Below are 25090 nucleotides of genomic sequence, written 5' to 3'. Positions count from 1 at the left end.
TGCACAGCAAAGGAAACTACAAACAAGATGAAAAGATAACCTTCAGAATGGGAGAAAATATTTACAAATGAATCAATGGACAAAGGATTAATCTCCAAAATTTATAAACAGCTCATGCAGCTCAATATTAAAAAAACAAACACCCCAATCCAAAAATGGGCAGAAAACCTAAATAGAAATTTCTCCTAAGAGGACATACAGATGGCCAAGAAGCACATGAAAAGCTGCTAACCATCACTAATTATTAGAGAAATGCAAATCAAAAATACAATGAGGTATCACCTCACACCAGTTAGAATGGGCATCGTCAGAAAATCTACAAACAACAAATGCTGGAAAGGGTGTGGAGAAAAGGAAACCCTTTTGCACTGTTGGTGGGAATGTAAATTGATACAGCCTCTATGGAGAACAGTATGGAGGTTCCTTAAAAAACCAAAGATAGAATTGCCATATGACCCAACAATTCCACTACTGGGCATATACCCAGAGAAAACTGTAATTCAAAAAGACACATGCACCCCAATGTTCATTGCAGCACTATTTACAATAGCCAGGTCATGGAAGCAACCTAAATGCCCATCGACAGATGAATGGGTAAAGAAGATGTGGTACATATACACAATGGAGTATTACTCAGCCATAAAAAGGAACGAAATTGGGTCATTTGTAGAGATGTGGATGAATCTAGAGACTGTCATACAGAGCGAAGTAAGTCAGAAAGAGAAAAACAAATATCGCATATTAACACATATATGTGGAACCTAGAAAAATGATACAGATGAAGCAGTTTGCAGGGCAGAAATTGAGACACAGATGTAGAGAACAAATGTATGGACACCAAGGGGGGAAAGCAGTGGCGGGTGTGGGTGGTGGTGTGATGAATTGGGAGATTAGGATTGACATGTATGCACTGATGTGTATAAAATGGATGACTACTAAGAACCTGCTGTATAAAAATATAAATAAAATTAAATTCAAAAATTAAAAAGAAATATATATATACACTTATTGAACTAATTTCGATGCTTTCATATATTTTCACCATTAACATATACTTATAGGACTTATCACTACTACCACCACCACCTCCATCACCATCCTAGAAGAGCTTCATGAAGATAATGAAGCGTGCTTTCTTGATCACTCTCTAAAGAGTGCCTTGGCAATTAGTATGTGTTCACTAAATATGGTAGAAACAATATCTATATTCACTTCAGTGTTCTAGAAAATAATTCCTCATATGCACATCTAAATTGGCTTCTTAGGATTTATTATTTACTTTTCTAATACCTTGACTTTAATATAATTTATCTCTCAGAATGCTGGCTATCATCTTCAATATCTAGAACTCATTGATTGCATGTTCCTGTAAAATTATATTTCACATGATACATTTTCCCTGCACCTTTCTTTCTTTAGTTTCTCAGACAGATGCCTTAAATTCCTCTAAATGTTACCACATCTATGAAGAACCAAGAAGTCCCTCTCACATGATACTGTTTAGAAACCACACTGAGACTCGACCCAATACACGTTCTCATAGAGTATGTTGAATCATTTTTTCCTAGAAACTCTCTTCAGAGTTTTTTTCTAAAAAGTCATTTGTATATATATATATATATATATATATATATATATATATATATATATATATATATATATATTAGCATATCTCCTTTTCCCCCAACCCCTATTTTTTTTCTCACACCTCCCAGGCATAATTAGGTATGGCTATCTATGTATTAGGATGTCTGTAGATAGATAGATAGATAGAGATCCACCTCCTCAGAAAACCTCTGTTCATAAAGCCTTCCATTCCAGATAAAGCTGGGGAAGATGTTTCCTTTGATTCCCAAAGTACCCAATGAGAACTCCAAGTTTATCACCTACCATATTAACAGATAATTATTATTGATTATATTTATTGATTGCCATACATTTATTGATTTTTGCAGTGTCAGCACCTGGCACAGGGCCTCAGACATCACAGATACTCAATAGTTACTGTTGGATCTAAACTCCAGCATACATTTTCTAATCCCAAACAACAATCCTCTAACTTATTTTTCAATTAAATTATCCTCTTAATCTTATAATAATATCTTCAGCCATTATGTTTGAAACCAGCTGGATTCCTCTGCTGTGCATGTTAAAATGATTAAGGCCAGGGATGTACATATGCAGATGCATGATTAAATCTTGCATAGAATTTAATAATCATATTATTTGGTTCATAAATAGCAAAGTGAATGCAATTAACAATATATACTGCTTATTTGATTAAAAATTGTTCCTCATTTAAGTTAATAATAACTGACTTCATTGAGCAATTAGTGTACTAGGCAAGTGTATTTATAATTGCCACATTTCTACTATTATCCTATTTTTATTGGTGAGGCAGTTGAATATTAAATAAGTTAGATAATATGCATAATATTACCCATTTTTTTCTAAAGCTCAATCTTTGAATAATACTCTTTTACCAAGGTGGTAAAGTGATTACAGATGGTTGAAATATTCCAGTGTGCTAAATCGTTAAACTGGCTAGATTCTAGCTGACTTCAAAGCCAGAGTTTTAGGTTACCCAGGGCTCTTATCTTTCCCTCAGCCACACACACACACACACACACACACACACACAATCTATCTGACTTTATCTCCTCCTACTCATGCCCTATTCATCCATGGTACCCTATTCATCAATAGCTTCCTTGTCCTTCTTCAAATTCTACAAACTCATCTTGCCACATGGTTTACAGTTTTTTTTAGCCGTAATTACTCTTACGTAGATATCTTCATGATAATTTGACCTATTTTACTATCTAATGAAACTTTATCAGTGACTGTCCCCATTTAAATTGCAACCCCACTTTCAGCTTTCCCTATAATGCTTATCTGCTGTATTTTCCCTTATAGCACTTTTTATCACCTGTTACGTTTAGTCTTTCTTTTTCTTTTTCTTTATGTCCTCTCTCTAGAATGTAGCTTCATATGGGTAAGAATTTTTTCTATTTGGCCTACCACTATATTGCTAGGGCAAGATCAATGTTTGGCTCAGAGTAGGTGCTCAAATAATACTTGAGAATTAATTAATGAATAATGAGTACAAATAAAATGGTTAAAGTCCATAGTAAATTTGACAGAAACAATATCAGCACGGAATTGATTATAGTTAACAGCTACATGATTAACCAATCAGCACGCAATAGATTATAGTTAACAGCTACATGATTAACCAATAATCATGACCTTGAAAGTCAGACAGGCTTAAATTTAAAATCACCCCTGCTTTATCTCCTATTTTCTATGTGACCATGGTGGGCTAGTTAGTACAATCTTCAAGCCTTATATCTGCTAAGCTAAAATGCTAATAATTCCTTCACAGCCTTATTTTGGGCGCTGAAGAAGAAGATGGAGACCAGTTAGTGGCATTTCCCTCTTTCTTTCCTATACCCTGTATGGTAAGATACACATGTGTAAAAGTAAAGTGAATATGGAATTTATCTCCCAAACTAGACCTCATTAAGAGTAATAGGGGGCATGGACATATATACACTACCAAACGTAAAATAGATAGCTAGTGGGAAGCAGCCACATAGCACAGGGAGATCAGCTCGGTGCTTTGTGACCACCTAGAGGGGTAGGATAGGGAGGGGGGGAGGGAGGGAGATGCAAGAGGGAAGAGATATGGGGACATATGTATATGTATAACTGATTCACTTTGTTATAAAGCAGAAACTGACACACCATTGTAAAGCAATTATACTCTAATAAAGATGTTAAAAAAAAAAGTAATGGGGGCACTATTTATAATTATAGTGGGATGACAGATACATATCAGTATGGCTCCAAGCAAACCAGAACATATCATTAGCCTACCTAATAGGAAGACATATATTCAGATATCAAAATCAATGAAAAGCACATCAAGTGTTCTGGGGTTAGTGGATTAGCACTTAGCATCATTTGCATTGTTTCCAGAGGCTGGAAAACTAAAAACATTTCCCAAGACTCTCTCTCGCTTAGCTTTCTGAGCATGCATTAGATTTTGCCAGTTAAATGTATAGTGTGAGATCAAGAAGGTAGAAGTACAGGAGAGCTCTTTCCTTCTTTGTTTTAGCTGTTGCTGCAGATAAGCACAGAATTGTTGAGATTTTCTGCAAGAGGCCTGTGTCTACTCACTCTGTGGTTCTTGGGAGGAAGGTGTTACATTGGTGGCTTCCAGGTCCCTGGATTCCAGCCATAGTAGTATTTTCTTAAAGTCAGACAGAGATAACAGCTCTCTGGCAAGCTAGTTCTGCATGGAGTAGTTCTGAGTGTTAGGCCTAGAGGCCCTTTAAGTGATGGGTAAGCATCTAAGTTCTCATAAAATCTCTTGCGGCCAGTAATTGCTTAGGCAGTTGTTTCCTGCAACTGAAAGCTAACAAACCAAGAGGTACCACAGAGCCTCCTGATTCCCAGTGCTGCTTCTCTACTTAATGCTAATATAATCTTTTCATAAGTGGTCTTAGTTGATCTGCTTAAATACTATTCTAATGAATGTTGAAATATGTCTTCACTTCAGTCATAAATCTAGAAGAATTATCACTCTCTCCAACCGGTGGCCCCTCAGGAGGCTTTACTTCAAATATGTCTGTTACAAATACATATTTCTGGAGAAATACATTACCTGTCGAATTACATGGAAAAGCCACACAGGGTCATTCACATTCTTGTCTAAACAGTTTTTCTGATGTACAAAATATGTAACCACAAATTAAGCCAAGTTGCTAACAATGTGGATGTGCTGTGTTGTCTAGACAAAACTATGCTCACCTTCTAGAAAGTCAGCATAATATTATATAACCACAGGAACAATCTTTAATTAGTAGTTAACTCAGGCCACCCCTTTCATTAATAGGAAAAGATATGATCAATGTCTTAACAGGTTTTCTGGGATAAGTATCTGTGATTAAATAGGAGTTTTTGCTTACATTCTCAAGTTCTTAGGTCATCGTAATGCACATTAATTAAGGTCTTTTCATAAGCCAATGTATATGTATTTGCTTTGTTTATCCAAGAGGTGCTCAGAGAGACTTATTTGTTAATTATATTATAAGATTAAAATATAGAAAGATCATATACTATATTTCCAGATTTTCATGGGTGAGACAAATGTTGCACCTGTGGATAAAACTGAGTCTTCATGAAACAGTTTATATTTTTGTGAATCTTAAAATTCAGTGTGAAATGATGAGCAAAACTTTTTAACAATTCAATATTTCAATAAAATATTTTAGCCTTAGGTGAAGCTGAGTGAATGAGAACTTATTACAGTTTATGTTAAGACTCCAGAGTCAGGAGAACAAAGCTGTTTCGGGCCAATTTGTTTGGCTTCAAGATTGAATGAAATCCAATTGTGCCTATACTCTGATTACAAATATGTAAAATTAATGAATTCAAATGGATAACAGTTGTAAGGGAACAGAAATGTCACTGTAGTTGATTTGATAGAATGGTAGGATTTGGAATGTTTTAATTTTGTTTTCAGGTTAGTTATTGGTATGATAAACACCAATAAAAAGTATAGTGAATTAAACTTCTAGTCTTTCATCCCAGAAAGTAACTGATATCTGAGTATTTACTATGTATTGGGTTGACCAAAAAGTTTGTTCATGTTTTTCTGTAAGATGTTACTAAATACTAAATATTTACTAAATACTATTTACTAAATAGTAACTAAATACTAAAGCAACTATCTAACATAGACAGTCTGCTCAAGTATTCTCTATCCTCATGATATCTAAAGGACTGAATCAATCATGCTTATGAATGGAGAAATGAAGTCCCAAGGATACAGACCAAATGGTTCCCTGATTTCACCTGGTGATGGCAGAACTAACGAATGCAACCCTAACAGCAGTCCAATTCTTTAAGGTTAACCGAGTAAATCAATTAAAATGAGGCATTTCAAACTTAGAACTTTTTTACAGTTAAAAACTATGTAAATAATAACATACTATTTCTCTTGGCATATAAACACAGATAAGAAAATGGCACAAACTGGGCAAGAATATAAAAGGGAAAGTAAAGATATTACAATTGCATTCAGTTGCCTCTGGCTTACACAAACTATTTCAAAGATGAAATGGTCTCTTTCATATAAAATTTTAGAAAATCAAAATCAGAATATTTCCTCTTTAAGAACTTTTCAGAAAGTTTGTGTTTTACATAGCATTATGCCTTCAGGACTACATACTTCACGTGAAATAATACTAAGAAACTAGAGAACAAAGTAAAAGACCCCTGGGGACTTCAGATCTCATAAATTTACTTTAAAATGTTTTTGGAGGAAATGAGTTTCCCATAAAGGGACACTCGGGCTGTCAAAATATCTACTGAATAGAAAGCAAATGAAATATTCAATGACTTTTCTCTCAATAACAAAAGTAATAAAGAAAACCATTGGCAGTAGTAACCCATTTTAAAGACAAAACTCCTTTCAGGCTGAGCTCTTTATTTTTCCTCTCTCTTCATTTCAGTGATGCTATCTGGCATTGAATAACTGAACTCTATTTATCAGGGTCAACACATCTGCTAATAAATACTAACATTAGCTCTCAAGCTTTGCATTTGCAAGTTTAAGATTGTACTTAAACATTATTAAAAAACATTATTTCATTTTGTAAGCAGTTTTACCTTATTTAAGCAGACTTTCTGTGAAAATATATTCTGTACATGAGTTAATTATCCTTCATGAATAGTTCAAAGTATCAAGAATTAAAATTAACATAAAATTAATGCATAAAATTGTTTACTGTTCTGCAATGTTCAAAATATATTTTAAAATGCATTTATTATATTCCTAGAAAAAGTCTCAAAGTTTCTTAATGCTATCCAATCTTCAATACTCAGAAATCATTTGAAATTATTTAGCAGCTGGATTTCAGATAACCTCTTTCTTTACCTTATACTACCAACAAAAAAGCAGTACAGGTTTAATATGTATTATTTTGAGATATTTAAAAAATATAAGTCAAGCATTCTCAGTAGATAACTTGGTTCATGTCATAGATAAATAATCAAAGGAAGAAATATTCAACTCAAATATTTTATGAAATACTTTAAAATTCTCTAATAATCCAATAGATATCCATTCATGGATTGAGTGCTATGTATTTGTCAAGCACATGAAAGACAAACAAGACACAGAGGAATAAAGTGTTGCTTATTAGATTAGGAAAAAAAATTAAGACATCATTGCAATAGGAAATTTGGAAACCTCAATAGGAATTATAGTACAAAATGGTACAATATTTTAATGGAATGTGGCCATATGATTAAACATTTTCATTGTGTCTTCTTTGACTCACCATTCACAATCTTAGAAATTTTTTAATGAAGATAAATTGCACAATTTTGTAAAGACAGGTAAAAGTAGGTAGTTCTTTCCAATTTTTCTTTTATATTCTTAAATTGATTTATCTATACATTTACTTTCTGTAATACTTGTGCACTGTACCAATGTCAACAATACAGAAGAATTAGGTCTTTTAAAATTCTCATCTTCTTCTACTGAAATCCCATTTCTTACTAAAAGCAGAGTAACAATTTGGAAGATATGTTTTTCAAGGTTTTTATAGAAGCACAACACATTTTTAAAGAAAATATTACTGTAGAAAAACATTATTCTATACTTTCCTTTTCTCACTTAGCAATGCATTTTTCTCAAAATAAATATATAAAAATTGACCCCTGAGATTGATTCATCATAATTTATTCAATATTCCCTACTGATGGATATTGGGATTGCTTTTGCTTTTATTAATTTCAAATAATAATATTTGAAATTAAAGTATAATAAAATCCTTGTAGCACATTATTTCTATGTGATGGCACTTTAACTTCTATTGGATAGGCCCAAATGAGATACTGGTTCAATGGATATGTGCACTTTAATGTCTAAAAATGCTGCTAGACAAATTCCACAGTTTGAAGTGATACCCAATTCTATTGGAGGGAGGTAATAATTGTGCCACATCCTTGGCTGCACTGAATATGATAAGTCCTTCAGATTTCTGTCAACCTGAGTTTTTTTTTTTTTTTTAAAGATCTCAGTGTTTCAATCATCTTGTCCTTTATGACTAGTAAAGTGGAACCTATTTTCATTAGAAGGCCATTTGCATTTTCTCTTCTGTGAATTTCCTGACTGTATTCCTTGCTGGCTTTTCTTGTGGCTGTTTTCTTTATTTCATTAACATGTGTAGTTTTTGGAGTAAAGTAGAAATATTAAATTCTTATGTATTAAATATCACAAATATTAAGTCAAACCATATGCAATTGTCAATTTGTGACAATTTTTGATCTACCAAATGGCAATTAAGTATAATTTACTCAAATATTTTATTTTAGTCTGTCATTTGTCACTTGTCTTTGCTTATAGTTTCTTTACTACATAAAAATGTAATATTATGTAATCTGTACTATACATATATATTCTTTTTTTTGTACTATACATATATATTCTTATCTGTATTTTAATATTATTATAGATTTTTAAGCTTCATATATAGTATAAAATGGGACTTTTTTCTTTCTTTCAAAGAGACAGCTGTTTTTTGTTCTTCGAAGTTAATTCATTATTAATAAATTTAAATTTATCTGAAGAACTGGAAAAATGATTCTAATCCATAATTCTTTCATGCTTTTAGAGTTAATTTAACATTTAAAAAATTATTTAAATATGTATAATGCATAAAACTAGGTGTTTTACTTTCTTATTATAGCTTCTATATAATGTGAAATGCAAAGTGATCACTGATTAAGTTTAAATTTTATAATACCATAATATTAGCACAAATCACATTAATTAAACCTGCTAAATGAGGATATGGCTTGAAGTTAAAATACCATTTGCAGTGGGAAAATGGTACTGATGGTTATGGCTCCTTTTCTTATGGGACTGGCCTCTTCATACTTTAGTGGATCATGTGATGGCCCTATTCTCAACCTCTTCGGCTTATGAAACCTTTACTTAATCTACAGCATACTGTGCTATCACTGTCATTTGTCTATATGGCATCATGAAGACTGTCTCCATAATTTTTCAACAGCCTGCATGTTTTAAAATAACACTACTTGGAAGTAAGATGTTTCCAAGCACAAAATAAGTCCAAAATTAGATAGTTATTCAAAGATTCAGAATATGCTTCTGTATTTTATTATTCATATTAAAACAAAAGATACAAAATGTGAAAATTATTGTAGAGAACTTCTAGAAGCATGGGAATAAGCTCAGGGAACACTGTAGAACACTGATGTATGGGCCTCTTTTTCATTACCTTAAACAAAGGTCTACAGTACAGCTGCACAGATAAAAACCAGAGTGAAAACAGGACAGCATGCGTACTACACTAGCAATAAGCAGACGCTCCACTAGGTGATCTCTAACCACGATCCTCTCATAAACCCTACAGATGCACATTAATCATGACCATTTACCAAAGATGAAATTAAAGCTCAGAGAAATATTAAGAATTCCCATGAACTACATAATTATTAGGCTGGAGGCTTAGGTTTCATACATAAGTGCATCTTTTCCAAAGCCCCTGTCTTTCTGCTCCCACCCCTGCAGCAATGACTTTCAGGTGAGTGTCTGCTATTTAACTATTCCTACTTACTACATATGGCTTCATTTCACTGATGTCATATTTGCTGAAAAATGTTAGAAGGGGGAAACACCTTACTGAAGAAATGAGCCTATGGCATTCAATTTAATTCCAAAGCTCTTTCAAAATCCTGCCAATGATTTTAGCTGTTTTTTCCCCCTTATGTATTTGTGAAAAAAAATTTTAAAAATCCTTTGTCATAATTAACAGCAATATGATTATGCAGATGGCCTAAACCTACACAGGCACAACGCAATATGACATAAATGAAGAAACAACAAAAAAAGAGGGGATCAGACTGGCATGTTTAATTCCCTGAATTTTAACCTAAATTGGATTCAGTGATAATTTCAGCAAAACTCCATCCTGCTTTACACCTGAAAGCAGATGGAGGCTGATTGCATCATGAGTTCAGTCCTTTCAAATTACAATAGTTTATGATGCTCACCTGCATTTTAATCAGATACAAAGGATTTATTCCTGAAATGCATGAAGGAAGCCTATTTTCAGCACCTGGAAATGCATCAGAGAGTTTATAGCCAATAGAGTAAAATATGTTGCACATTTTTACTTTGTATCTATTTGTCTTGAGTATAAGATGTTACAGGGATAGAGGTGTCAGCAGTTTTATTAAAAGATGTCCATAATCCTTTCAAAATAAGGAGGGAGAGGTAGTTTCATACTCCAAAATCATTTTTTATTAGGATTTAACTCCTATTGTAAAAGGAGTTAAATTTGGCATCCAATTTAATAAAATAATTTAAAGTATGTTTTACTCTAATAAACTGTTCATTTAGATTAAAATGCTATGTATTACATCAGTTTCTTCCCCTCCCCCCTTTATTTTTGAGGGCGACACTACCACCACATTCTAAAGTCTCCTGTAGAGTTCTCTGGATCCACTTACTATAGGTTCCTACTCAGATTTGTCTGTGGGAGGCACATGATCAAGATTTGGAAAGTGGAGGAGACGACATAAATGGCTGAGATCTTATTTCTTAACTCTCCCAAACTTCACTGATTCCATCACAACTTCTGACCCTTCAGTTCTTCCAAAGATTATGGGTTTTTTTTCAATGTTAAATAACTTCATCTAAAATATGTTGAATGACTTCTCTTCTGGCCAAACAATGAATGATATATCAACATTTACTCTTTTTGTCCATATCAAGTATTGGTGACCTGGGGGATGCATAGTAGTCATTTGTGAACACAAAGTAACCAGTAATATCAAGAGGGTTTTATTTATATAATACAACACTTAAGTAACTCTTGGCCCTGTTCATAAACTTTCCATAGTGAAGTTAACTTCTCCTGTCCTCTTTTAATTCTCAATATGTGTTCTTTTGTGTATGTGTACCATTTCCCTTGGTTTTCTAGAAATTTTTCCATTTCATCTAAGTTCTCTAACTTATTGGCACACAATTGTTCATAGTATTCTTTTATAACCCTTTTTATTTCAGCAAAGTCAGAGTAATGTTTCCTCTTTTATTTCTGGTTCTAGGAATTTAAGTCTTCTCCTTTGTTTCTTGGTCAGTCTAGCTACAGGTTTGTCAAATGTTTTTAATCTTTTCAAAAACCAGCTTTTGGTTTTACTGATTTTTCTCTATTGTTTTTTCTATTTTCTATTTCATTAAGGTAACTCTAATTTTTATTCTTTCTCATCCTTCTGCTAGCTTTAGGTTTAACTTTCTCTTCTTTTTAGGTCAGGTTGCAGTTTAGGTTTTTGATTTGATATCTTCCTTCTTTTCCAATATAGGCATTTACAGCTATAAATTTCCCTCTAAGCAATGCTTTAACTGCATCCCAGAAGTAGTTATGTACTGTGTCTTCATTTTCATCAATCTCAAAATATTTTCTAATTTCACTTGTGATTTCTTCTTTGACCCATCCGTTATTTGGGAGTATGTTCTTTGATTTCCACATATTTGTAAGGTTCCCAAATATATTTCTAATAATTTAGCTTTAATTTTACACCATTATTGTCAGACAACATAGTTTTTAAATAATTTATATCCTTTTTTTTTTTTTTCATACTATGTCATAATATTGACATTCAGTTCAGTAATCCTCCACTGTAACAGCTCCTTTACTTTGCAGTGAAAATTGATTTGTATATTCTTTGCCTCTGAGTCCTTGTGGGATTTTTTTTTTTTTTAATTCAGACAGAAAGTCACAAAAATTATACTCATCCTCATCAGTTCACTCAGCCCCATGTAATTAATTTTTTTTTTTCATCTTGATCTTTTGTTAGCACTTTTATGAGTTCATCAGTTTTTCATTAGAGTTCTGAAAATGCTTATTCATTCAGTTCAGCAGTACAGTCAGTTACCAGAAACCTGTACTTGTCAGAGTCTTTTCCATGAATTTCTTGAAGATGAAACCCTTTTACAGGAACATATTTGCAAACTCATCAGAGTACACCCAGAACTGTCTGTAAATGACAAAAGACTTAAAAATGACCATGGTTAAAGATTTGATGAAAGTTCATAATAATGCAGTTGACAAGAAAATTAGTTATTTCTGAGATATACATTTTAAAGTAATAACTAGGATTATTACTTATAACATTATACCAGAACATATAAGATTTTTAGAAGTTTCCTGTAATGTCTGAAACATTTATATTAACATATTTCCATACATATTTCCATACAAATACAAATATAAGATTTTTAGAAATTTCATGTAATGTCTGAAACATTTATATTAACATATTTCCATACATATTTCCATACAAATACAAATATAAGATTTTTAGAAATTTCATGTAATGTCTGAAACATTTATATTAACATATTTCCATACAAATAACCCAATGAAAGTTTAGTATTAGTTGTTTTCTTTGTTTTTTTTATACTGCAGGTTCTTATTAGGCATCAGTTTTATACACATCAGTGTATACATGTCAATCCCAATCGCCCAATTCAGCACACCACCATCCCCACCTCACCGCAGTTTTCCCCCCTTGGTGTCCATATGTCCATTCTCTACATCTGTGTCTCAACTTCTGCCCTGCAAACTGGCTCATCTGTACCATTTTTCTAGGTTCCACATACATGCATTAATATACACTATTTGTTTTTCGCTTTCTGACTTACTTCACTCTGTATGACAGTCTCTAGATCCATCCACGTCTCAACAAATGACTCAATTTCGTTCCTTTTTATGGCTGAGTAATATTCCATTGTATATATGTACCACCACTTCTTTATCCATTCGTCTGTTGATGGGCATTTAGGTTGCTTCCATGACCTGGCTATTGTAAATAGTGCTGCAATGAACATTCGGGTGCATGTGTCCTTTTGAATTACGGTTTTCTCTGGGTATATGCCCAGTAGTGGGATTGCTGGGTCATATGGTAATTCTATTTTTAGTTTTTTAAGGAACCTCCATATTATTCTCCATAGTGGCTGTATCAATTTACATTCCCACCAACAGTGCAAGAGGCTTCCCTTTTCTCCACACCCTCTCCAGCATTTGTTGTTTGTAGATTTTCTGATGATGCCCATTCTAACAGGAGTGAGGTGATACCTCATTGTAGTTTTGATTTGCATTTATCTAATAATTAGTGATGTTGAGCATCTTTTCATGTGCTTCGTGGCCGTCTGTATGTCTTCTTTGGAGAAATGTCTATTTAGGTCTTCTGCCCATTTTTGGATTGGGGTGTTTGTTTCTTTGATATTGAGCTGAATGAGCTGTTTATATATTTTGGAGATTAATCCTTTGTCCGTTGATTCATTTGCAAATATTTTCTCCCATTCTGAGGGTTGTCTTTTTGTCGTGTTTATGGTTTCCTTTGCTGTGCAAAAGCTTTGAAGTTTCATTAGGTCCCACTTGTTTATTTTTGTTTTTATTTCCATTACTCTAGGAGGTGGATCAAAAAAGATCTTGCTGTGATTTATGTCAAAGAGTGTTCTTCCTATGTTTTCCTCTAAGAGTTTTATAGTGTCCAGTCTTATATTTAGGTCTCTAATCCATTTTGAGTTTATTTTTGTGTATGGTGTTAGGGAATATTCTAATTTCATTCTTTTACATGTAGCTGTCCAGTTTTCCCAGCACCACTTATTGAAGAGACTGTCTTTTCTCCATTGTATATCTTTGCCTCCTTTGTCATAGATTAGTTGACCATAGGTGCGTGGGTTAATCTCTGGGCTTTCTATCTTGTTCCATTGATCTATGTTTCTGTTTTTGTGCCAGTACCATATTGTCTTGATTACTGTAGCTTTGTAGTATAGTCTGAAGTCAGGGAGTCTGATTCCTCCAGCTCCATTTTTTTCCCTCAAGACTGCTTTGGCTATTCGGGGTCTTTTGTGTCTCCATACAAATTTTAAGAATTTTTGTTCTAGTTTTGTAAAAAATGCCATTGGTAATTTGATAGGGATTGCATTGAATCTGTAGATTGCTTTGGGTAGTATACTCATTTTCACAATGTTGATTCTTCCAATCCAAGAACACGGTATATCTCTCCATCTGTTGGTATCATCTTTAATTTCTTTCATCAGTGTCTTATAGTTTTCTGCATACAGGTCTTTTGTCTCCCTAGGTAGGTTTATTCCTAGGTATTTTATTCTTTTTGTTGCAATGGTAAATGGGAGTGTTTCCATAATTTCTCTTTCAGATTTTTCATCATTAGTGTATAGGAATGCAAGAGATTTCTGTGCATTAATTTTGTAACCTGCAACTTTACCATATTCATTAATTAGCTCTAGCAGTTTTCTGGTGGCAGTTTTAGGATTCTCTATGTATAGTATCATGTCATCCGCAAACAGTGACAGTTTTACTTCTTCTTTTCCAATTTGGATTCCTTTTATTTCTTTTTCTTCTCTGATTGCCGTGGCTAGGACTTCCAGAACTATGTTGAATAATAGTGGTGAGAGTGGACATCCTTGTCTCGTTCCTGATCTTAGAGGAAATGCTTTCAGTTTTTCACCATTGAGAATGATGTTTGCTGTGGGTTTGCCATATATGGCCTTTATTATGTTGAGGTAGGTTCCCTCTATGCCCACTTTCTGGAGAGTTTTTATCATAAATGGGTGTTGAATTTTGTCAAAAGCTTTTTCTGCATCTATTGAGATGATCATATGGTTTTTCTCCTTCAATTTGTTAATATGGTGTAGCACATTGATTGATTTGCGTATATTGAAGAATCCTTGCATCCCTGGGATAAATCCCACTTGATCGTGGTGTATGATCCTTTTAATGTGTTGTTGGATTCTGTTTGCTAGTATTTTGTTGAGGATTTTTGCATCTATATTCATCAGTGATATTGGTCTGTAATTTTCTTTTTTTGTAGTGTCTTTGTCTGGTTTTGGTATCAGGGTGATGGTGGCCTCATAGAATGAGTTTGGGAGTGTTCCTTCGTCTGCAATTTTTTGGAAGAGTTTGAGAAGGATGGGTGTTAGCTCTTCTCTAAATGTTTGATAGAATTCACCTGTGAAGCCATCTGGTCCTGGACTTTTGTTTGTTGGAAGATTTTTAATCACAGTTTCCATTTCATTACTTGTGATTGGTCTGTTCATATTTTCTGTTTCTTCCTGATTCAGTCTTGGAAGGTTATACCTTTCTAAGAATTTGTCCATTTCTTCCAGGTTGTCCATTTTATTGGCATAAAGTTGCTTGTAGTAGTCTCTTAGGATGCTTTGTATTTCTGCGGTGTCTGTTGTAACTTCTCCTTTTTCATTTCTGATTTTATTGATTTGAGTCCTCTCCCTCTTTTTCTTGATGAGTCTGCCTAATGGCTTACCAATTTTGTTTATCTTCTCAAAGAACCAACTTTTAGTTTTATTGATCTTTGCTATTCTTTTCTTTGTTTCTATTTCATTTATTTCTGCTCTGATCTTTATGATTACTTTCCTTCTGCTAACTTTGGGTTTTGTTTGTTCTTCTTTCTCTAGTTTCTTTAGGTGTAAGGTTAGATTGTTTACTTGAGATTTTTCTTGTTTCTTTAGGTAGGCTTGTATAGCTATAAACTTCCCTCTTAGAACCGCTTTTGCTGCATCCCATAGGTTTTGGGTCGTCGTGTTTTCATTGTCATTTGTCTCTAGGTATTTTTTAATTTCCTGTTTGATTTCTTCAGTGATCTCTTGGTTATTTAGTAACGTATTGTTTAGCCTCCATGTGTTTGTCTTTTTTACGTTTTTTTCCCTGTAATTCATTTCTAATCTCATAGCGTTGTGGTCAGAAAAGATGCTTGATATGATTTCAATTTTCTTAAATTTACTGAGGCTTGATTTGTGACCCAAGATGTGATCTATCCTGGAGAATGTTCCGTGCGCACTTGAGAAGAACGTGTAATCTGCCGTTTTTGGATGGAATGTCCTATATATATCAATTAAATCTATCTGGTCTATTGTGTCATTTAAAGCTTCTGTTTCCTTATTTATTTTCATTTTGGATGATCTGTCCATTGGTGTAAGTGAGGTGTTAAAGTCCCCCACTATTATTGTGTTACTGTCGATTTCCTCTTTTATAGCTGTTAGCAGTTGCCTTATGTATTGAGGTGCTCCTATGTTGGGTGCATATATATTTATAATTGTTATATCTTCTTCTTGGATTGATCCCTGGATCATCATGTAGTGTCCTTCCTTGTCTCTTGTAACATTCTTTATTTTAAAGTCTATTTTATCTGATATGAGTATAGCTACTCCAGCTTTCTTTTGATTTCCATTTGCATGGAATATCTTTTTCCATCCCCTCACTTTCAGTCTGTATGTGTCCCTAGGTCTGAAGTGGGTCTCTTGTAGACAGCATATATATGGGTCTTGTTTTTGTATCCATTCAGCCAGTCTATGTCTTTTGTTGGGGCATTTAATCCATTCACGTTTAAGGTAATTATCGATATGTATGTTCCTATGACCATTTTCTTAATTGTTTTGGGTTTGTTTTTATAGGTCCTTTTCTTCTCTTGTGTTTCCCACTTAGAGAAGTTCCTTTAGCATTTGTTGTAGAGCTGGTTTGGTGGTGCTGAATTCTCTTAGCTTTTGCTTGTCTGTAAAGCTTTTGATTTCTCCATCGAATCTGAATGAGATCCTTGCCGGGTAGAGTAATCTTGGTTGTAGGTTCTTCCCTTTCATCACTTTAAGTATATCATGCCACTCCCTTCTGGCTTGCAGAGTTTCTGCTGAGAAATCAGCTGTTAACCTTATGGGAGTTCCCTTGTATGTTATTTGTCGTTTTTCCCTTGCTGCTTTCAGTAATTTTTCTTTGTCTTTAATTTTTGCCACTTTGATTACTATGTGTCTTGGCGTGTTTCTCCTTGGGTTTATTCTGTATGGGACTCTCTGCGCTTCCTGGACTTGGGTGGCTATTTCCTTTCCCATGTTAGGGAAGTTTTCGACTATAATCTCTTCAAATATTTTCTCTGGTCCTTTCTCTCTCTCTTCTCCTTCTGGGACCCCTATAATGCGAATGTTGTTGCGTTTAATGTTGTCCCAGAGGTCTCTTAGGCTGTCTTCATTTCTTTTCATTCTTTTTTCTTTAGTCTGTTCTGCAGCAGTGAATTCCACCATTCTGTCTTCCAGGTCACTTATCTGTTCTTCTGCCTCAGTTATTCTGCTATTGATTCCTTCTAGTGTAGTTTTCATTTCAGTTATTGTATTGTTCATCTCTGTTTGTTTGTTCTTTAATTCTTCTAGGTCTTTGTTAATCATTTCTTGCATCTTCTCAATCTTTGCCTCCATTCTTATTCCGAGGTCCTGGATCATCTTCACTATCATTATTCTGAATTCTTTTTCTGGAAGGTTGCCTATCTCCACTTCATTTAGTTGTTTTTCTGGGTTTTTTTTCTTGTTCCTTCATCTGGTACATAGCCCTCTGCCTTTTCATCTTGTCTATCTTTCTATAACTGTGGTTTTTGGTCCACAGGCTGCAGGATTGTAGTTTTTCTTGCTTCTGCTGTCTGCCCTCTGGTGGTTGAGGCTATCTAAGAGGCTTGATGGGAGGCTCTGGTGGTGGGTAGAGCTGACTGTTGCTGTGGCAGTCAGAGCTCAGTAAAACTTTAATCCACTTGACTCTTGATGGGTGGGGCTGGGTTCCCTCCCTGTTGGTTGTTTTGCCTGAGGCAACCCAACACTGGAGCCTACCCGTGCTCTTTGGTGGGGTTAATGGCAGACTCTGGGAGGGCTTACGCCAAGGAGAACTTCCCAGGACCTCTGCTGCCAGTGTCCTTATCCCCACGGTGAAACAGAGCCACCACTTGCCTCGGCAGGAGACCCCCAACACCAGCAGGTACGTCTGGTTCAGTCTCCCCCAGGGTCACTGCTCCTTCCCCTGGGTCCCGATGCACACATTACTTTGTGTGTGCCCTCCAAGAGTGGGGTCTCTGTTTCCCCCAGTCCTGTCGCAGTCCTGCAATCAATTCCCACTAGACTTCAAAGTCTGATTCTCTAGGAATTCCTCCTCCCATTGCCAGACCCCCAGGTTGGGAAGCCTGACGTGGGGCTCAGAACCTTCACGCCAGTGGGTGGACTTCTGTGGTATAAGTGTTCGCCAGTCTGTGAGTCACCCACCCAGCAGTTATGGGATTTGATTTTACTCTGATTGCGCCCCTCCTACCGTCTCACTGTGGCTTCTCCTCTGTCCTTGGACGTGGGGTATCCTCCTTGGTGAAGTCCAGGGTCTTCCTGTCAATGATTGTCCAGCAGCCAGTTGTGATTCTGGAGCTCTCGCAAGAGGGAGTGAGAGCACGTCCTTCTACTCCGCCATCTTGGTTAATCTCAGTCAATTTATATCCTTTTAAATGTATTGAAGTGTGTATTTTTGGTTGTGTACATGGTCTCTCCTGCTGAATGTTATATGTGTTATTGAGAAGAATGTGTATTCAGCTCTCGTTGTGTAGTGTGTTCTATAAATTTTTATTAGGTCTATTTGGTAGGAATTTGAATTCTGTTCTACATCCTGCTTCTCTCCCTGGGACAAAATCTGTGAACCATACCTCTGATGTTGCGGTGGGTGAAAGTGGGGACAATGGTCTGATTCTCTCTGAGGAAAACTTTCACTCTAAGAGCTGAGAGCTTGATACATGCGGAGGCAGCAACTACAGGTCTAGGTTTGCCTTTTTCATCATGGAACCTCCACCACAAAACCTGGAACAAGGGTAGTGGGGCCCCAGATTATTCAACAGTGCCACACCCAATGTAGATCTTCTGTCCCATGAGTAAGGATTGAGCAAAGGAAGGGAGTCCCCACCTCTCAGCTGTATTCATCTAGAACTTAGCCTCAGTAATAGGTAGCTCAGTGAAGGATGAGAAGTTATTATGTCCTGCTTTCCTGAGAAAATAGTTTTACTAACTAGGAGCTGGGGGAGAGGGAGTCCTGTGTTTTTGATTATTTTAACTTGGAGTGGAGTTACATCTCACTAAGCTGTGAGGAACAGAGATGGCATGGGTCTTAGTTCAAATACCAAAGAATCACAGTTCTTACCAAATTTTAAATTTCCTTAAATAAGTGTTTCTTCATCTGCTGCATACCCACAGAGTCACTGCTAGAGAACATAACATTCTTTAAAATTTGTATTTTACACATTCTCATCTTTGTTTTTTTCCAGTAGCGCCACACTATCATTGGAAAAGAACCTTGTCTTTTAATTCTATTTCAAATTTTTATATTGTGAGGCACAATCTAAATTATCACCAATAATAATGATAATATTATCAGGGATTTAAAAAAAATATCCCATTTTTAAATACTGAGTTTCAAATGACTGAATTAAAAAAAAAAAAAAAAACTTTGGGACACTACTAAAGAGTGTGGTTCTTCCTATTACCAATTCACAGACTCCATTAGGGAGCCTGCCCATAGGCAACTGGGGACAACTCGCCTGTGGACCCCCCAACTGGCCCATGGGCATACCGACATTCCACACACCTCATCTACCCCTTTATGGCTGGCTTCCAGCATGTGCTTCCTGTGGACAACAAGAGTGAGCCTTTGCAGATGGCTAGTAAGCAAGTACAGAAAGCCAGCCCAGCTCTCTGGGATTGGGAGAAGACAAACAGACTTGAGCTTTTAAGAGCACTGCCTAGGAAAAAACAAACAACAGGCTCATAACACCTGGCTTGGATTTGTGAGATTGAGAGAAGGCATACAACCTTAAGAATTCCTCCACCACCACCACTGCCACCATCCCTGCCTCAAGAGGGAACAAGAAGTGTGGGGCAGGCATATCCTTGGAAAAGGTCTGTGGAAGCTTCAAAACCCCTAGCTGGAGTAATAGCTGAAGGTAACTCTCTTCTGAAGCCAGTCACTAAAGACTGGAGGAGGTAACCACCTCTTCAAATGTGAAGACAGCAAATGCAAGAGTTCAAGGAACACAAAAAGTCAAGGAAACATGACACTACCAAATGAATATTATATATGTCCAGTACCAGACCCCAAAGAAATGGAGATTTATGAATTGAATGACAAAAGTTTAAAATGATTGCTTTAAGGAAGCACAGCAAGCTACAAGAGCACACAGACAGACAGTAACAAAATCAAGAAAATATTACATAAACAAAATGAGATTCAACAGAGACAAAGAAATAATAAAAAACAATTCTATACATAAAAAATACAATTTATGAACTGAAAAATGCAGTAGAGAGCATCAACAGCAGACTTCAACAAGCAGTAGAGAGATTCTGTAAACCTGAAGATAGGACATTTGAAGTTATTCATTTAGAGAAGAAGAGAGTAAAAAATAAAAATAAAAATGAGTGAAAAAAAAAAAACAAGTGAGTTATGGGACACCATCACAAGAAACAATATTCTTATTATAGGATCCCAACATAAAGAGCGTAAAGAAAATGGCAGAAAACTTATTTAAAGAAACAATGGCCAAATAATTCACAAAGCTGGGGAGCGATATGGATTTTCAAGTAAATAAAAACATAGCACCCCATACAGGTTTGACCAAAAGAGGACTTCTCTGAGACACATTATAATAAAACTGTTCAAAATCAAAGAGGAAGAGAGAATTCTGAATTCAGCAAGAGAAAAAAAGAAAGAAACACCTCATTCCATACAACAGAATCCCTATATGGTATCAGTAGACAAAATAAAAATCAGAGCAGAAATAAATGAAACAGAGACTAGAAAAATAATAGAAAAGAACAATAAAAATAAGACAGTTTTAAAAGACATAGACTGGCTGAATGGATACAAAAACAAGATACGTATATATGCTGTCTAAAAGAGACCCACTTCAGACCTAGGGATACATACAGACTTAAAGTGAGGGGATGGAAAAAGATATTCCATGCAAATGGAAATCAAAAGAAAACTGGAGTAGCAATTCTCATATCAGACAAAATAGACTTTAAAATAAAGACTATTACAAGAGACAAAGAAGGACACTATATAATGATCAAGGGATCAATCCAAGAAGAAGATATAACAATTATAAATATTTATGCACCCGACACAGGAGCACCTCAATACATAAGACAAATGCTAACAGCCATAAAAGGGGAAATCGACAGTAACACAATCATAGTAGGGGACTTTAGCACCCCACTTTCACCAATAGTCACATCATCCAAAATGATAATAAATAAGGAAACACAAGCTTTAAATGACACATTAAAGAAGATGGACTTAATTGATATTTATAGGACATTCTATCCAAAAACAACAGAATACACTTTCTTCTCAAGTGCTCATGGAATATTCTCCAGGATAGATCATATCTTAGGTCACAAATCAAGCCTTGGTAAATTTAAGAAAATTGAAATCATACCAAGTATCTTTTCTGACCACAGCGCTATGAGACTAGATATCAATTACAGGAAAAAATCTGTAAAAAATACAAATACATGGAGGCTAAACAATACACTACTAAATAACCAAGAGATCACTGAAGAAATCAAAGAGGAAATCAAAAGACACCTAGAAACAAATGACAATGAAAATAAAATGAACAAAACCTATGGGATGCAGCAAAAGCAGTTCTAAGAGGGTAGTTTATACAATCCTACCGCAAGAAACAAGAAACATCTCAAATAAACAACTTAACCTTACACCTAAAGCAATTAGAGAAAGAAGAACAAAACCCTCCAAAGTTAGCAGAAGGCAAGAAATCATAAAGATCAAGTCAGAAACAAATGAAAAAGAAGTGAAGGAAACAATAGCAAAGATAAATAAAACTAAAAGATGGTTCTTTGAAAACATAAACAAAATTGATAAACCATTAGCAAGACTCATCAAGAAAAAAAGGGAGAAGACTCAAATCAATAGAATTAGAAATGAAAAAGAAGTAACAACTGACATGCAGAAATACAAAGGATCATGAGAGATTACTACAAGCAACAATATGCCAATAAAATGCACAACCTGGAAGAAATGAACACATTCTTAGGAAAGTGCAACCTTCTGAGACTGAACCAGGAAGAAATAGAAAATATGAACAGACCAATCACAAGCACTGAAATTGAAACTGTGATGAAAAATCTGCCAACAAACAAAAGCCCAGGACCAGATGGATTCACAGGCGAATTCTATCAAACATTTAGAGAAGAGCTAATACCTATCATTCTCAAACTCTTCCAAACTATAGCAGAGGGAGGAACACTCACAAATACATTCTACGAGGCTAGCGTCACCCTGATACCAAAACCAAAGATGTCACAAAAAAAGGAAACTACAAGCCAATATCACTGATGAACAAACATGCAAAAATACTCAAAAAATACTAGCAAACAGAATCCAAGAGCACATTAAAAGGATCATACACCATGATCAAGTGGGGTTTATCCCAGGAATGCAAGGATTCTTCAATATACGCAAATCAATCAATGTGATACACAATATTAACAAATTGAAGGATAAAAAGCATATGATAATCTCAATAGATGCAAAAAAAGCTTTTGACAAAATTCAATGCCCAATTATGATAAAAACTCTCCAGAAAGTAGGCACAGAGGGAACTTACCTCAACATAATAAAGGCCATATATGACAAACCCACAGCCAACATCATTCTCAATGGTAAAAAACTGAAAACATTTCCACTAAGATCAGGAAGAAGACTAGGTTGGCCACTTTCACCACTATTATTCAGCATAGTTTTGGAAGTTTTAACCACAGCAATCAGAGAAGAAACAGAAATAAAAGGAGCCCAAACGGAAAAGAAGTAAAACTGTCACTGTTTGCAGATGACATGATACTATACATAGAGAATCCTAAAGATGCCACCAGAAAACTACTAGAGCTAATCAATGAATTTGGTAGAGTAGCAGGATACAAAATTATTACACAGAAATCTCTTGCATTCCTATACACTAATGATGAAAAATCTGAAAGAGACATTAAGGAAACACTCCCATTTACCACTGCAACAAAAAGAATAAAATACCGAGGAACAAACCTACCTAAGGAGACAAAAGACCTGTATGCAGAAATGTATAAGACACTGATGAAAGTTATTAAGGATGATACAAACAGATTGAGAGATATACCATGTTCTTGGATTGGAAGAATCAACATTGTGAAAATGACTATACTGCCCAAAGCAATCCCTGTCAAACTACCAATGGCATTTTTCACAGAACTAGAACAAAAAGTTTCACAATGGAAACACAAAAGACCCTAAAGAGCCAAAGCAATCTTGAGAAAGAAAAACAGAGCTGGAGGAATCAGGTCTCGGACTTCAGACTATACTACAAAGCTAAAATAATCAAGATAGCATGGTACTGGCACAAAAACAGAAATATAGATCAATGGAACAGGTTAGAAAGCCCATATATAAGTCCATGCACATAGGGTCACCTTATTTTTGATAAAGGAGGCAAGAATATACAATGGAGAAAAGACAGCCTCTTCAATAAGTCGTGCTGGGAAAACTGGACAGCCACATGTAAAAGAATGAAATTAGAACACTCCCTAACACCATACACAAAAATAAACTCAAAATGGATTAAAGACCTAAATGTAAGGCCAGACACTAAAAACTCTTAGAGGAAAACATAGGCAGAACACTCTCTGATGTAAATCACAGCAAGATCCTTTTTGACCCACCTCCTAGAGAAATGGAAATAAAAACAAAAATAAACAAATGGGACCTAATGAAACTTAAAAGCTTTTGCACAGCAAAGGAAACCATAAACAGGATGAAAAGACAACCCTCAGAATGGGAGAAAATAATTGCAAATGAAGCAACTGACAAAGGATTAATCTCCAAAATTTACAAGCAGCTCATGCAGCTCAATATCAAAGAAGCAAACAACGTAATCCAAAAATGGGCAGAAGACCTAAATAGACATTTCTCCAAAGAAGATATACAGATAGCCAACAAACACAGGAAAGAATGTTCAATATCACTAATCATTAGAGAAATGCAAGTCAAAAGTACAATGAGGTATCACCTCACACCAGTCAGAATGGCCATCATCCAAAAATTTACAAACAATAAATGCTGGAGAGGGTGTGGAGAAAAGGGAACCCTCTAGCACTGTTGGTGGGAGTGTAAATTGATACAGCCACTATGGAAAACTGTATGGAGGTTTCTTAAAAAACTAAAAATAGAACTACTATATGACCCAGCAATCCCACTACTGGGCATATACCCTGAGAAAACCATAATTCAAAAAGAGTCATGTACCACAGTGTTCACTGCACCTCTATTTACAATAGCCAGGACTTGGAAGCAACCTAAGTGTCCATCGACAGATGAATGAATAAAGAAGATGTGGCACATATATACAATGGAATATTACTCAGCCATAAAAAGAAATGAAATTGAGTTATTTGTAGCGAGGTGGATTGACCTGGAGTCTGTCATACAGAGTGAAGGAAGTCAGAAAGAGAAAAACAAATACCGTATGCTAACACATATATATGGAATTTAAAAATAAATGGTTATGAAGAACCTAGGGACAGGATGGGAATAAAGACACAGATGTAGAGAATGGACTTGAGGACACAGGGTGGGGGGAGGGTAAGCTGGGACAAAGTGAGAGAGTGGGATGGACTAATATATACTACCAAATGTAAAATAGATAGCTAGTGGGAAGCAGCCGCATAGCACAGGGAAATCAGCTTGGTGTTTTGTGACCACATAGAGGGGTGGGATAGGGATGGGGGGAGGGAGACGCAAGAGGGAGGAGATATGGGGGTATATGTATATGCATAGCTGACTCACTTTGTTATAAAGCAGAAAGTAACACACCATTGTGAAGCAATTATACTCCAATAAAGATGTTTAAAAACATTTTTTTAAAAAAGCACTGTTTTTTGAAAAGATAAACAGAATTGACAAACTATTAGTTTGACTAAGAAAGAAAATAGAGGGTTCAAATAAATCAAATCAGAAATAAAAGAGACAGTACAACTGATGGCACAGACAAAAAACGTTCCATAAAAGATTACTATGAACAATTATACACCAACAAACAGGACAACATAGAAGAAATGTTTACATTCCTAGAAACATACAACCCACTAAAACTGAATCATAGACAAATAGAA

Source organism: Balaenoptera acutorostrata, chromosome 11 (genome assembly GCF_949987535.1).
Source record: "Balaenoptera acutorostrata chromosome 11, mBalAcu1.1, whole genome shotgun sequence".
NCBI lineage: Eukaryota > Metazoa > Chordata > Mammalia > Artiodactyla > Balaenopteridae > Balaenoptera > Balaenoptera acutorostrata.
The sequence above is the reverse complement of the archived record's forward strand: the minus strand, read 5'-3'. Positions refer to the sequence as shown.